The sequence below is a fragment of the Fukomys damarensis genome, unplaced genomic scaffold, assembly GCF_012274545.1.
Source record: "Fukomys damarensis isolate Sample0158 unplaced genomic scaffold, DMR_v1.0_HiC HiC_scaffold_5, whole genome shotgun sequence".
Classification (NCBI taxonomy): Eukaryota; Metazoa; Chordata; class Mammalia; order Rodentia; family Bathyergidae; genus Fukomys; species Fukomys damarensis.
The window spans coordinates 84,682,306-84,695,545 of record NW_022900917.1 but is presented as its reverse complement, the minus strand read 5'-3'; positions in this window follow the sequence as shown (position 1 = coordinate 84,695,545).

The window sequence follows — 13,240 nt, the reverse complement described above, 5'->3', positions numbered from 1 at the left end:
TGGCAGGAAGCATGTCAGAAGCTTCAAACGATTGTTCCCTCATTACTGCTCTTCTCCATGTAAAGATAGGATGGGAAAGGGTTGCGTTCCATCTAACTGTGTGTTCCTTGCCCCAAAATCTCACTTATTATATGGTGTGACACAACTTGTACCCTGTGACATTGCAGAGAATTCACTAAAGCAACTGGTGTGCAAAAAGTGGGCAAATATATTCATAATCATTGTTATCTCAAAGTTTTATAAGGCTCATTTAATTCAAGAATAGCTATAGGCTGGGCCGGGGATTTAGCTCAGTAGTTCTACCACCTGCCTCAAAAGCAGAAGGTCCAGAGTTCGATCCCTGGTACAAAATAAAAATAAAAATAAAAATAAAAATAAAAATAAAATAGCTATAGGCTTCTAAATATTAGCCAAAGAAACTCATTAGTGTTTCAGAGGGTGTTGCAGTCTAATTCTAAAAAGTGTAGCCTTGGAATAAAAGAGGGAGTTTTGACAACAGTGACATGCCTCTGGCATGGAAAGGTATGCATATTTTACATCTTATATTCCATCACAAGCCTACCTGTGCCCTAACAGGTGTTATGTCCATTTTCTTCTGGGTTCAGCATGTGAACTGCTAATTAATACTGAGTCTACTACAGCTTTTCAGTTTATTATAACATAACCAACCCCACACAAATAAGAAGAAAATAGAAAGTAAAGTGAGGAGGCATGAGTTTCGGATGACAAATTTCCCTTAGTTAAAAATATTAATCTTTTCATAGATTAGAGTCAATTTCTGCAGATTAAGGAGGGGGGAGCAATACGACCTCATTTTTTTGGTAACGTGTTAAAACAGAGATTAGAATACAGAACTGGAGATCTTAGAAATAAGCACAAACCTTAATTTTTGCTTCTTGAGTGATGCATTTCTAAATACAGCTAAGCTGGAATCTAATCACAGATGTGACATAGGCTGCTGTGAATCCCTGTTTCTTCTTAGGGCTTGTTTGTCATGGGGTTTTGCCCATATTGCAAAATGAGATGCTTTTTGTTCATTATTCCTTATTAGAGTAGAAAATGAACACAAAATAAATGTATTATGTTTAAATAAAAACAAAATTTATCATAGTAGAAATACTTGAGGAGCCCTAAAGAGATCTTGCTCACCTTGGCTTTACATTCTCTGAGCCTTGTTTCATTATACCTTTTGTTAGACGCAATAACAATTGCGGGATACTATGTAACTCACAACTCCTGCCACAACCAAACCAGATATTTCTTGACATGAGTTTATGACTGGGAGGTGGAAGTTCGCCATATAAAGCAACGTGTGGACAGCTGTGTCAGTCACTCACCTGTGCAGGTGCTTCAGGTGTCCTCTTCCTAACAACATTGAAGAGATGGGCTCACCACAGTCTCCCTGTGGAGAATGGGAGTGGCCAAAGCAAGATGAAGAACGCCAGGACAATTACAACTGGGTTAGCATTGTCTTGCATACCAAATTTAATTTAACACATTATACACGACAGGCCTACTTTTCCAGGTGTGATTTATCAGAGTAAAGAAGCGCATGCCACCTGACCCCTCAAGATGAGCTGTCTCCTGTGTGTGCCAACAACTGTCCTTCTCCACTGACACCAGCCTCCCATGTTTTCAGAAGGAGGATAATTAGAGTAAGGTCTGGAATGTTCAGTGTGGCCTGCGATGTCCCCACTGCCCCAGCTCATTCCTGTCCCTCTAGATGAAACCTCTGCCCTCTGGGCTGCAGCAAACTTGGCCCCCACTCATTCATTCAGCTCACAGCTGTTTCTCCCCTTAAGGACGCTGAACACATTGCTCCTTTCTTTGTCCTATTCCCAATCTCTTCCACACAACTCAACCTCTGCCTCAGCACAGCTAAATCTTACCAGCCCACGAGGCAAGTATTATTCTCTGGCTGGTCTCTTTTTATGTCACTGGGCTTCAAGATCAGGAATGCTACCAGAAAGAACTTAAAATTCAAACTCAGAGTTCTCTGATTCCTTTTCTTTCCTTTTAGCTGGTGACACTATCATCCCTTCTAATATGCATATCAAAAGTCTGAGACTGTAGCAAATGTCTTTTGCTTATGAAATCTATTTCATAAGGGAAATCTGTTTCAGAAGGGAAAGTGATATTGTGGTCATCTCTGTGATGACTCGACCTGCAGATTCACAGTCTAAGAGCTCAGCAGGCCGATGGAGGAGGCAGGCCATCCTTTCCCTTGTCCCTGGACAATTCCAGCCTGCACTCCTCTCTTCTCAGGCCTCCACTCTGGCAGTTAATCACGAATCATCTTGTAATATCTCTTCATCTCGGTCTGGTACTATTTAACTCCTACATTTTTGTGAAGTTCTGGCATCTGACTTTTGCTTACTCCAACTAGGCTGTAAGCTCTTTGAGACTGAAGAGTGTTTTCAAATAGTGCAGTCACACTCACTTGTGTGTCCATCTGTGCAGAGCATTTCCAACAGACATTGTCTCATTCACTTTTCCCAAGCATCCAGTGAGAAGGCGGGGAAGGATGGGAGGTTAGAGAGGAATTTGTCTGTGTACAGTTCCTCCTCTTTGACAGAGCAAAAGCAAGCCTTTAGATTTCTAGCTGAAGGTTGACTTTCCTACTACGATAGCAACCTGCTTTTCACAGACCTCATAGTGCTTGGAAGAGCATTTACCAATTACTTGTAAATTGATAATAGATTTTTTTTTTTTAAAGTCCAAATGAAGTTGGAAACTATCAGGGTCTGGATCTGCATGACAAACGTCTGTTTGAAAAATAAACAAATGAAATCTCTGCCTGAATTCCTCCAAAATGTCAGTGTTTAGTGTTGAAGAAGCAAATCATTTTGGCTAAGCTGACCTGGCACCCCCCACACACATTTATTTTTGGTTTGTTCTTAATCCTTTATAGTTGAAGGGCAGAATACAACTCAAATACTGAAAAAATTGGAGAGCCCATCTGTAAATTAAAGCAATTTTCACATTTCTTTCTTTTACTTTTTTCAGAACTGTGCATGCCTTTGTGTCGCATATGGAATCAGCAGCTCCCTTGACCTCTTACTCGTGACCAGCAAAAGAAGGGCATGGGGACCAGGAAGCTGGAGACCTGCGGTGGCCCGGACCATGGGCAGATTAGGGAAACCGTAACAGTCATTTCTCATGCTCCAGGCTGGTGTCCTGAGAACTCCAGGGAATTAAACAAAACATATGCAAAGCCAAACTCTGAAAACAGAGCAACAGGACCTGGAGAAAATAATAATAAACACTTTCCTTCTTGTGCCACCAATATTACCAGCTCCGGGCCCCTGAAAACAAAGAAGTCAGCGGTTCTGGGAAGTGGAAAGTGTGAAACTCGAGGGAAAATCAGAACAAAATAAAGGTGCACAGCATCTCCTGGAATTGTTTCTGGTATGGTGGAAAGTACAGTGGACAGAAAGTGCCAGTGGCCCCAGCCCCTTTCTGGCCCCCCAGCCTCACACCCCAACACCAGCCAGAAGAAAACACCTTTTGAGATGCAGCTAATCACATCAAAATATGAGAAGAGGAAGTCAGCTGTTATGACCACAGAAAACCACGTAGCATATCTGTTAATAATGGACAGATAACTGCTGTCTACTACCAAAATTAGGTTATAATCAACATGTACACTCTGTTCAGTCTTGTCACCAAAAGAGATACATCAGTGCAAATGTACACATGTTACAAATGCATCTAAATAGGATTACTTCTTTTTTCTATTTTGGTTGTGGAAATTCTTACTGAATACAATATTTTGTGTACAATGATCATTTATTGCCTCTCTAGAAAAAATGAATTGCTAAAAATCAGACAGTACCGGCGATATATGAAAAGCACGTACTCAAATTCAAAGCAAAGTTGTGCACAATCACTGTTCTGCAATTTGACAAATTGGGAGGGTACAGATAGATTTGTGGCCGAAGACAAATTCTGCCTTGCAGTGAGACCATCATATCAGCTATTTTGATATATTTCTTAGGGGCATAAAACCCCATGTTTATAAACACTTTCCAGTTAAATTTAGGCTACCTATTTACCATCTATGTGACTTAGTTTTCTAAATGTTTGCCCTTTTCAATCTGCAAACACAAGTAGTGAAAGCAGCTGACTTCCTAGAGCTCAACTTATATTGAATGGAGTAGTCTGTACCTCTCAGTAAGTGCCAGCTACTGTTGTTATCAGAATCCCATAACCATCCTCAGCCCTTTTCTTCTTTTCTGAAGAACCTCTGCACATGACGCCAGGACCTCTCCCCTGTGATCCACATGAGATACTCGACAGCTAATCGACATCCTACTTTTGAGCACACGAATGCCCCTAAAAATGGAAGATTTTTGACACCAAAGTGAGTGTCTCTCTCTTCTCAAAATTAAGCCTCATGAAGCTTGCATTTCTGGCATGGTAATATTACCCACTAGCAGTGCTGACTAGACTGCTAAAGACATTTTCATGTGACTGTCTCCCTTCTACTTATATAACATAAAAAAAAAAACATTTTGTCAATTTTGCTGTTGAAATGTCCTGCAAGTCCTAGTACCTCACTGCATTTTGCCATTGCCCTTCCAAGTTATTCTGACACTGCCTCGCATGCTGACTGCACAGTGCACTCTCAGTGGGGTCCTTGAAGGCAGGGTAGCAGTTCTCACTTGTATTTGTGGTTGTGCTACCTCTGTACTTGGAACCTTTCCAGGGCTTTCCCCTGTTCTTATGGATCATGATCACATCCTCAACAGTGGGCACAGGCTGGGCAGACTTCCCACCTCGAGTCGCTGGGGAGAACCTGGCCGTCCCCACTGAGCATCCTGGAACTCCCTTCTACTCCCTGCTCTCCTGCACACCCCAGTTCATGCCCTGCTATCTTTCCTTCTTATCTAAGTTTGCAGCAGATACGCTTTCTTACACTTCCCTGGGAAAACTGAAGCAAACAGATGGGGAATTGCTCTCCTTTTTTATAGCCTGCTGTGCAAATTTTCCTACATTTGTATCTGAATTCCTTGATTTGTTTTCTGTTACAGTGCATTTAAGGCCTACTCTTCTATTGCTGTGGTATTTATTCTGGCTTTCTCAAGAACTTCCCTATCATTATTAATTTCTTTTCTTTTTTGTTTTCACAGTACTGGAGATTGAACCCAGGGCCTGCACACTAAGCTATGTCCTAGTTCCTTTTTTATTTTTTATTTTGAGATAAGTTCTCGCTGAATCACTTCCACAGGCTCAGCTCAAAGTCAAGGTCTTCCTGCCTCAGCCTTCCAGAGTGCTGGGATTATAGGCATGCACCGCCATGCCCTCCTCCATGGTCCCTTTTCATTCAGAACCACTGACTTCTCCTTCCAGCTGGTTTAGTCTCACCAGCACACCGCCATATTCGATGGCCTCTTCTGAAAATATAAATGAAAACCGTAGCCTCACATTTCTGCCCACCAGCACCCTCATTCTCTGCTTCCTGTCCTGAACAGTCTTTGTGCCCCCGACTCTGCATCCTTCCCCATAGACACACTTCCTATCTATCTACCAGGGCTCCCTCCAATGCACCCAGCACAAAGTGCCCTTATGATTTTCCCCACATCTGTTCCCATTCTCAAGATCTCCAAAGCAGTTGTTTTGGGTAGAAACATGTTCTTTTCTTGGGTTCCAGAGCATTAACACTGTTTTTTCTCCTAACTCCCTGGACAGGCCATCTCAGTCTTCTTTCCTGGCCCTTTCTGTGCTCAAAGTCCTAAAGGTAGAACCTTCCAGAGCTCATCCTAAGCATTCATTTTTGTTTACATTTAGCTATTCTCATTGCATTTCATGGCAGCATCAATAAGTCACTCATCATAATCCAGAGGAAACACTTGGTACACAATTTTAGTTCACTTTCCCACTTTTTTCTTTTTCTAAATGTTTTTAGTACATTTGCAATTCAGACAGGTGATGCTTGCTCTTTTGGGGAACTGGTCCACTCATATAACCTTTCTTAGTCTCTTTCATTCACCATATTCCTCTCTCCATCATCTGCTGCCTCTTCTTAATCCTTTTTCTATCTCCAAGAGTCTACCTTCTTTCCTATCATATCTCCTTTATTTTATTAATTCATGTGATATTTAACTTATTTTGCCTAGCATGACAGTCTCAAGTTCCATCCATTTTCCTACAAATTACATGATTTTATTCCTCTTTGTGGCTAAATAGTATTCCATTGCATATATTACTGCATTTCCTTTATCCATTCACCTGTTGACTGGTATCTAGGCTGTTGCCAAAGCTGAGCTACTGTGGGAACTGTGCCACTGCAAACATGGGTAAATCTTGAGACCACAATGCTACAAAAGAGAAGTCAGACACAGACTGTTAAGTGCCATGTGTCTTCTCTCATAACAAATCCAAAGAATGGAGCATTTAGCAAGCATAACAAAAGATGGATTATAGAAGACAAGAAGGAAGACCTTGTGCAAATGGAAAACGGATCCAGCAATAGAGAGAGAGGGATGGAGAGGAGAAGGAAGTAAAATGATAAGGCAAAATGTTTTTCACATGTTCACTAACTCTTCATGGTGGATGAATTCACCATATGTCTCAAACGTGTACCAATACAGATGGTCATGGTTCTGTGTGTATCACTGTAGTATCACAATATCCCTGCTCCTTCATTTTCCACGTTTCCCATGTGTGTGGAGCCTGACTGATGTAAGCCATAGAAATTTAACTCACATAGAACACAAGGCCTCCAGGACAAGCGGATCCATGGAGGAAGTTGTGTGGTTGCAGGTGTTGGGGATTTTGCTTCACAGTGGCTGTCCTGGGATTGGGATTCTTCTCTCCCATTTTCCTTTTTTGTATGTGTGTGTGGTTGGGGGGCAGGTACCAGGGATTGAATTTGGGTTACTAGGCAGGCAGTGGAACCACTGAGCTAAATCCCTGGCCCTCTCCCATTTTCTTAAGAGAAGAAACGTGAAATATTTATCAGGCTTTATAGGAATAAGGCTTTATGGGAATAGTACAGGGACTCTGCCTGCCTTTACTGAAAGTAGAGACGCTGTGGTCAGCTCTGTGTTAAAACTGTTGACTAAGTCGTGTGATAAGAAAGAAGCTGGGAAACATGAAGTCTACTGAGGAAGAAAGGGAAAAATTAAGAAATAAACACTATATCAGCCTGAACGATCCTGACATGGTATAATGGGACATGTTATAATAGCTACCTAGATCATATCAGGAAAGCTTAGAATTTCTCTCATAAAATCTCAAGGTGTCAGGGAGGGTTGAGGAGCCCTAAATAGCTGGAGAAATCACAGGATGTCAGAAGTTCCTAGAGTCGGCAAGCAGAGTCATCTGGGACACACCAGTGCCAGGCACCCTGGAGAAAAGCATTCTCCATGCTCTGAAGCGTGTCTCCCAGTGACTCTGAAGTATTCTCCTTTCAGGCTCTATAGGGTGTAAAAAATGTACGGTTCTGTAGCTGCCTCTGTTGCCCTGCTTCAGATGAAATGATAAATCAGACACTCATTGTTTCTTTCCTCTAAAAGAACTGTCTTCCAATACATTGTGATTAGCAGGAGTCCGAGTGGAGAGATTTCCCAGGTCGCAGCCAAGTCAAATAAGCCAGGGTATCACGATCAAATGAAAACAAGCTCCTTGTGCCAAGGAAATTTCAATTATATGGGTTTAGGGATATGATTTGAGCCTACAAAGGAGGAGACACAGGGTCCATGAATCTAAAGGGAGTCCAGTGAGCGAAAGTGAATCCATCTCCACTTTCAAACACAGAACCTGGTTACTTCAAGGAATGCAATGTGCAAAAGATATTACAACCGTTCTCCTCCTTAGTCAGCCACTTAATGTTAAGTGACATGCACACATATGAAATGTACTTTCACACACACACAGTGGTCACTGTATCGGGGAGAATACCAAGGTGAGGTCACAAAATGAAATAGAAACTACAAAGGTAAAAGTTTTTAGAATTTATAATAATTTTCATCATTTTCTTATGGAGAGATCATAAAGCATACAATTAATAATAAACTAATTTTGAAACAATCTGTGATAGGAAATGGACCTGATATTTTAAAAGGCATGCTGCAATAAAGGGTACTTCTTGTTCTTAAATATAAAGCTTGGAGAGTGTTGAAGAGAGAGATGTCTTTCCCTCCTAGGAGCTTGCGGAAAGTCCTCAGACAATCAGTTTGGCGACTACCCTGGAAGGAGGACAGATGTGGCGGCACAGCTGGGAGACGACGCTGCTGACAGTGACCTCCGAGACGCCGCCAGGTCAGGGAGGACAGTCTCTGCAGTGGGGTGGTCTCGGCTCTCAGCACACACTCGCTCCACACCTCATGGTTCAGGCATCCACCCGAAGTGGAGGAGCCAGTCACCCACACATCTACCAAGGACTCTCACAGGCATCGCGTGCGGTAACTGCGTTTCAGAATAGCTGGACTGATTCTGGTTGTGGGCAAACAAGTTGGCAAACTAGTAGTGGTCCTCCACTCATTAAGTATAGATTTCCTATTTATTCTATGCCAAGTATTATGCGAGACACTTGAAAATATGATAAAACATAAAATAATTTTCGATATGTAATAGTAAGCATCTCTTTTCAGAGATTCTGTAAATCTGCTGAGCATATCTGTCTACCCATGTCAGCATATGATGCATTATTCAGACATGATTTTTCCTGATCATCATCTTCTAAACTGTGACTAGGCAATTCTTCCTTTCATTTAATACCGGAAATGGCTCTGGCCAGGTGCTTTCAAACTGGGTCTCTCAAATTACAAAATACACTTTTGTCGAGTTTTCCAGTTTTCATGGAATAAATATTTCCACCACTGCAGATCTCCGGACCCCCTCTGGACGTCACTGGGTACAGGGTAGGATGGGACAGTCTCCGCAACACTTCCTACCCGGCGCCATGTGACTCCTGCAGGCCACTTGGTGGATCGAGCAGCAGAGAAATTTAAAACCAATGGACACACAGGGCAGAAGCCACCCTCAAAAGCCATGGCATAAGAAAAATTACAGACAAACTAGGGCCACAAGTGCCGGAGACACAGAAAAATATACTTTTAAGAAAACAATAAGAAATTTGGACTTTCTTGCTTAAAATGCCATTAATTGGGCTAATACCATTGTTACTTCAGGCTAATGTCTTAATCTTTCATCTGCAAATTCCTGCATAATCTGGTCCCTCCTTCCTACACTTTCTCAGTTCCTCCTAGTGTTTGTTTGTTTGTTTGTTTGTTTTTGTACCTGGAATCAAAGTGAGGGCCTTGCTCTTGCCAGGCAGGTGCTGTGACACTGAGCTACATCAGCCCAGTTCCTCTTATTTTTAGCAATGGGACATTTACTTGTTCTTCTGTGCCTGGTGTTCTCTGTGCCTGTTCTGTGTAGAATGCTCCTTTGTTCTTCTCCTTGCTCAGGACGTATCTAGAAAGCCATACACATTTTTGTGTGTTAAACAGTTGTCTTTTCTGTGAAGATTTCTGAGCCTTCTTCTCTCTTCACTAGGTCTTATATCCTGATACATGCCTGGATGGGCAGGCTAAGATTTCCTAGTAACACTATCAAAAACTCCAATGAAATGATGAGCTGTGTCTGTTCTCTCTCTCTCTTTTTTTTTTTATACCTAAGAAAGAACTCAGACCTGTGCTTGCAAGGCAGGCAGCAGAACCACTGAGCTAAATCCCTGGCCCCGGTGTTTCATTCACTTTTTAATCCCCAACACTTATCAGAATGCCTAAAACAGCCTTAGGAATTGCATTAATAATTAAATTAAACAATGAGCAAAAAAAGTGGGAATTTGTTAAATTCTCAAACTTATCAGTAAAGATTCTCAAAGAATTCTTTTGATTTCCTTCCATCTCAACTTTCCCTTAAAAAGTAAGTTATATTTGCATAGTTATTCTGCCATAGAATCGGGACGGGAAGTTAAGGCTTCAGTTTTTAATTACTGTAACACAATACTTAAGATAATAAACTTAATAAGGGAAAATGTTATTTTCCCTTTCAATTGAGAAGGTTTCAGTTCATTCATTTGACCCTGCTACTTTTGGCCTGTGGAAAGCCAGGACATCATGACAAGAACACAGGACAGATGACAATTCTCACCTTGTGATGGCCTGGAAGAAAGGAAATGGAGTCTCAGAATTCTTTTTTTCTTTTTCTTTTCTTTTTTTTTGGGGGGGTGGGGTTTGAGACAGGGTCTCACTATGTAGTTGAGACTGACCTGGAACTCACTATGTAACCCAGGCTGGTTTTGAACTCACAGTGATCCTCCTACCTCAGCCTCCCGAGTGCTGGTATTACAGGTGTGCACCACCACGCCCGGCATGGAGTCTCAGAATTCTGACTTTAAATCTGGCAACCACATTGTTAATATGTAGGAGACATTCAGGATCCAAACTGTAGCCACTCGAAGACTCAAATAGTCATTTTGAGTGGTTTGGTAAACTTTATTGAAAACAAGTCAAACCAACTTTGTAAAGCAAACACTACTGGACAAAAAAAATCAACAAAGAAATGTCAGAGTTGAATTAAACCTCAAACAAATGGACTTAATAGATATTTACAGAGTCGTCTATCCAAGTATGGAATACACATTGTTCTCAGCAGTACATGGGACTTTCTCCAAAATAGATCACATACAAAGCATACTTAAGTAAATGTGAAGGAATCAAATTATCCTTTGTATATTATCAGCTTGCAATATAGTGGAATTAGAAATTGATGGCAAAAGAAACCACAAAAAAATGCAAAAATGTGAAATTAAACAATACATTATTGAATAATCAATCAGTGGGTCACAGACGAAATCAAGGAAGAAATTAAATAGTTCCTAAAATCAATTGATAATAATAGTACAACATATCAGAACCAATGAAAACAATTCTAAGAAAGAAGTGTATAGCAGTGAATCAGCTCAAATAAAGAACCTACAGATCCACCTCAAAGTCCTAGAGAAGAAAACTTCCAACCCAAAGCTAGTAGAAGGAAGGAAATTATATAGGTCAAAGAACAAATTATGAAATTGAAAATTTAAGAAGCAATATTGTTAATGAATTAAAGAGCTGATTCTTTGAAAGAATAAACAAAATAGACTAACCCTTAGATAATCTCACCCCAAAGGGGAAAGAAGACCCAAGTGAATGCAATCAGAAATAAAAAAGGCACACAACTGAAAAACAAAAGATTAGTGGGAGATTTAGCTCAGCAGCACAGTGCCTGCCTTTCGAGTGTAAGGTCCTGAGTTCAATCGCCAGTACCAACCCCCACAAAAACAAACAAAGATTATTAGTAAGTACTGTGAAAGCCTGTACTCCAATAAATAGAAGAATCCAGAAGAAAGAGATTCATTGGTACATATTAAGTTACAAAACTGAGCCAAGAAGACATAAGAACCCTAAATAACCCAACAGCAACCAATGAAATAGAAGCAGTAATAAAAATGTTACAAAGTAAACAAAAACCCAGGACCTGATGGATTCATAGCTAAATTCTAAGAGAACTTGAGAGAAGATCTATACCAATATTTCTCAAACTCCCTAGTGAAAATGAAAAAGGCAGAGTGATTCCAAAATAATTCCTGGGGGTTAATATTATTCTGATTCCAAAACCACATAAAGACTGCAGCATAAACAGAAAAGCAGAACAATTTGTTTAATGAACATAGACACAAAAATTCTTGAGAAAGTACTGAAAACAGAATACAACAAACCATCTAAAGCATCATACATCATGAACAAATAGGCTTCTTCCCAGGAATGCAAAGTAGTCCAATTTATGCAGATTAGTAAGTGTAGCACACAACACAGAGGTAAGGACAAAAATCACAGGATCATCTCAACAGAAGAAGAGAAAGCCTTTAACAAAGTCCAATATCTCTACTCATGATAAAAACACTGGAGAAAATAGACGCAGAAGGAGCTTCTCTCAATCTAATCAAAGTCATTTATAACAGATTTGCTGCCAACATTACGGTAAGCAGAAAAGCTAATAGCTTTTTCTCTAAAATCAGAAACAAGAGGATTTGGCTCAGTGGTTCTGCCACCTGCCTCCTGCCTCATGTCTCACAAGCACAAGGGCCTAAATTCAATTCCTAGTACCAAAAAATAAAAAATAAAAATAAAATAAAATCAGAAACAAAACCAGAATGTTCACTATCACCCCTCCTATTCATTATAGTACTCAAAGTATTCTTCAGAGCAAAGAAGAAAGAAAAATAAATGAAAGGGATGTGAAAAGGAAAGGAAGAAGTCAAATCACCATTAATAACCAAATTTAATACTACATCTTGATGCGAAATCAACATGAAAATATCAAATGTTCCTGTACACCAATAATGAGCTCACCTAGAAAGAAATTACAAAATGATACAATTCACAGTCCTATGAAGAAAATATCAAATGCTTAGGAATTAACATAACCAAGAAAGTGAAAGTCCTTTATAATAAAAGGTACAGTACACTGAAAAAAGGAGATTGAAGAGGACATCAGAATATGGAAAATCAACCCCTGTTCTTAGATCCTCAAAACTAATATTGTCAAAATGGCCATACTTCCAAACCGAAAATTTAACACCATCCCAATCAAAATGCCAACAGCATTCCCCACAGAACTAGAGAAAACAATTCTAAAATTTATACGGAACCAGAAGAGAACCAGAAGGGCAGACGTAGTAATGAGCAACAAGAGCAAAGCAGGAGTCATTGCCATTCTGAGCTTCAGGTTGTATTGCAGAGCTGCCATGACAAGTGAGAGCATGGTCCTGGTCCCCAAACAGACAGGTGGGCCAATGGGAAGAAACACTCGGCTATCTCGTTTTTGACAAAGTGCCCAAAAACATATGCTGGAGGAAAGGTAAGCTCTTTAACAAAAGGTGCTCAGAAAACTGGCTCTCCACATGCAGAAGAGTGAATCTAGGCGTGTCTCCATGTATTGCCACGTCTCATCATCTATCATTATGTAGAATTATACACAAAATCAAAGAGTAAGGGTGTGGAAGGCTGGAAAGGCTTTTAGGTCCTGTACATCCTCTCAGGACTCAGGCCAGGGTCCTCAGAGTGTTTCCATGGCTACAAGGCAAAGCACAGAAGCACAGGATCCTCCGGGCACGGCATCGGGTGGGGCCTGAGAGCCGTCCCTCAGCACATGTCACTTCCCATGGCCTTCGCTCTGTCTCCTCACAGGCAAACCTGCTGTGACATATTTCTTAACATCAACCTTCTCCTCTTTTCCTCTTGCAATT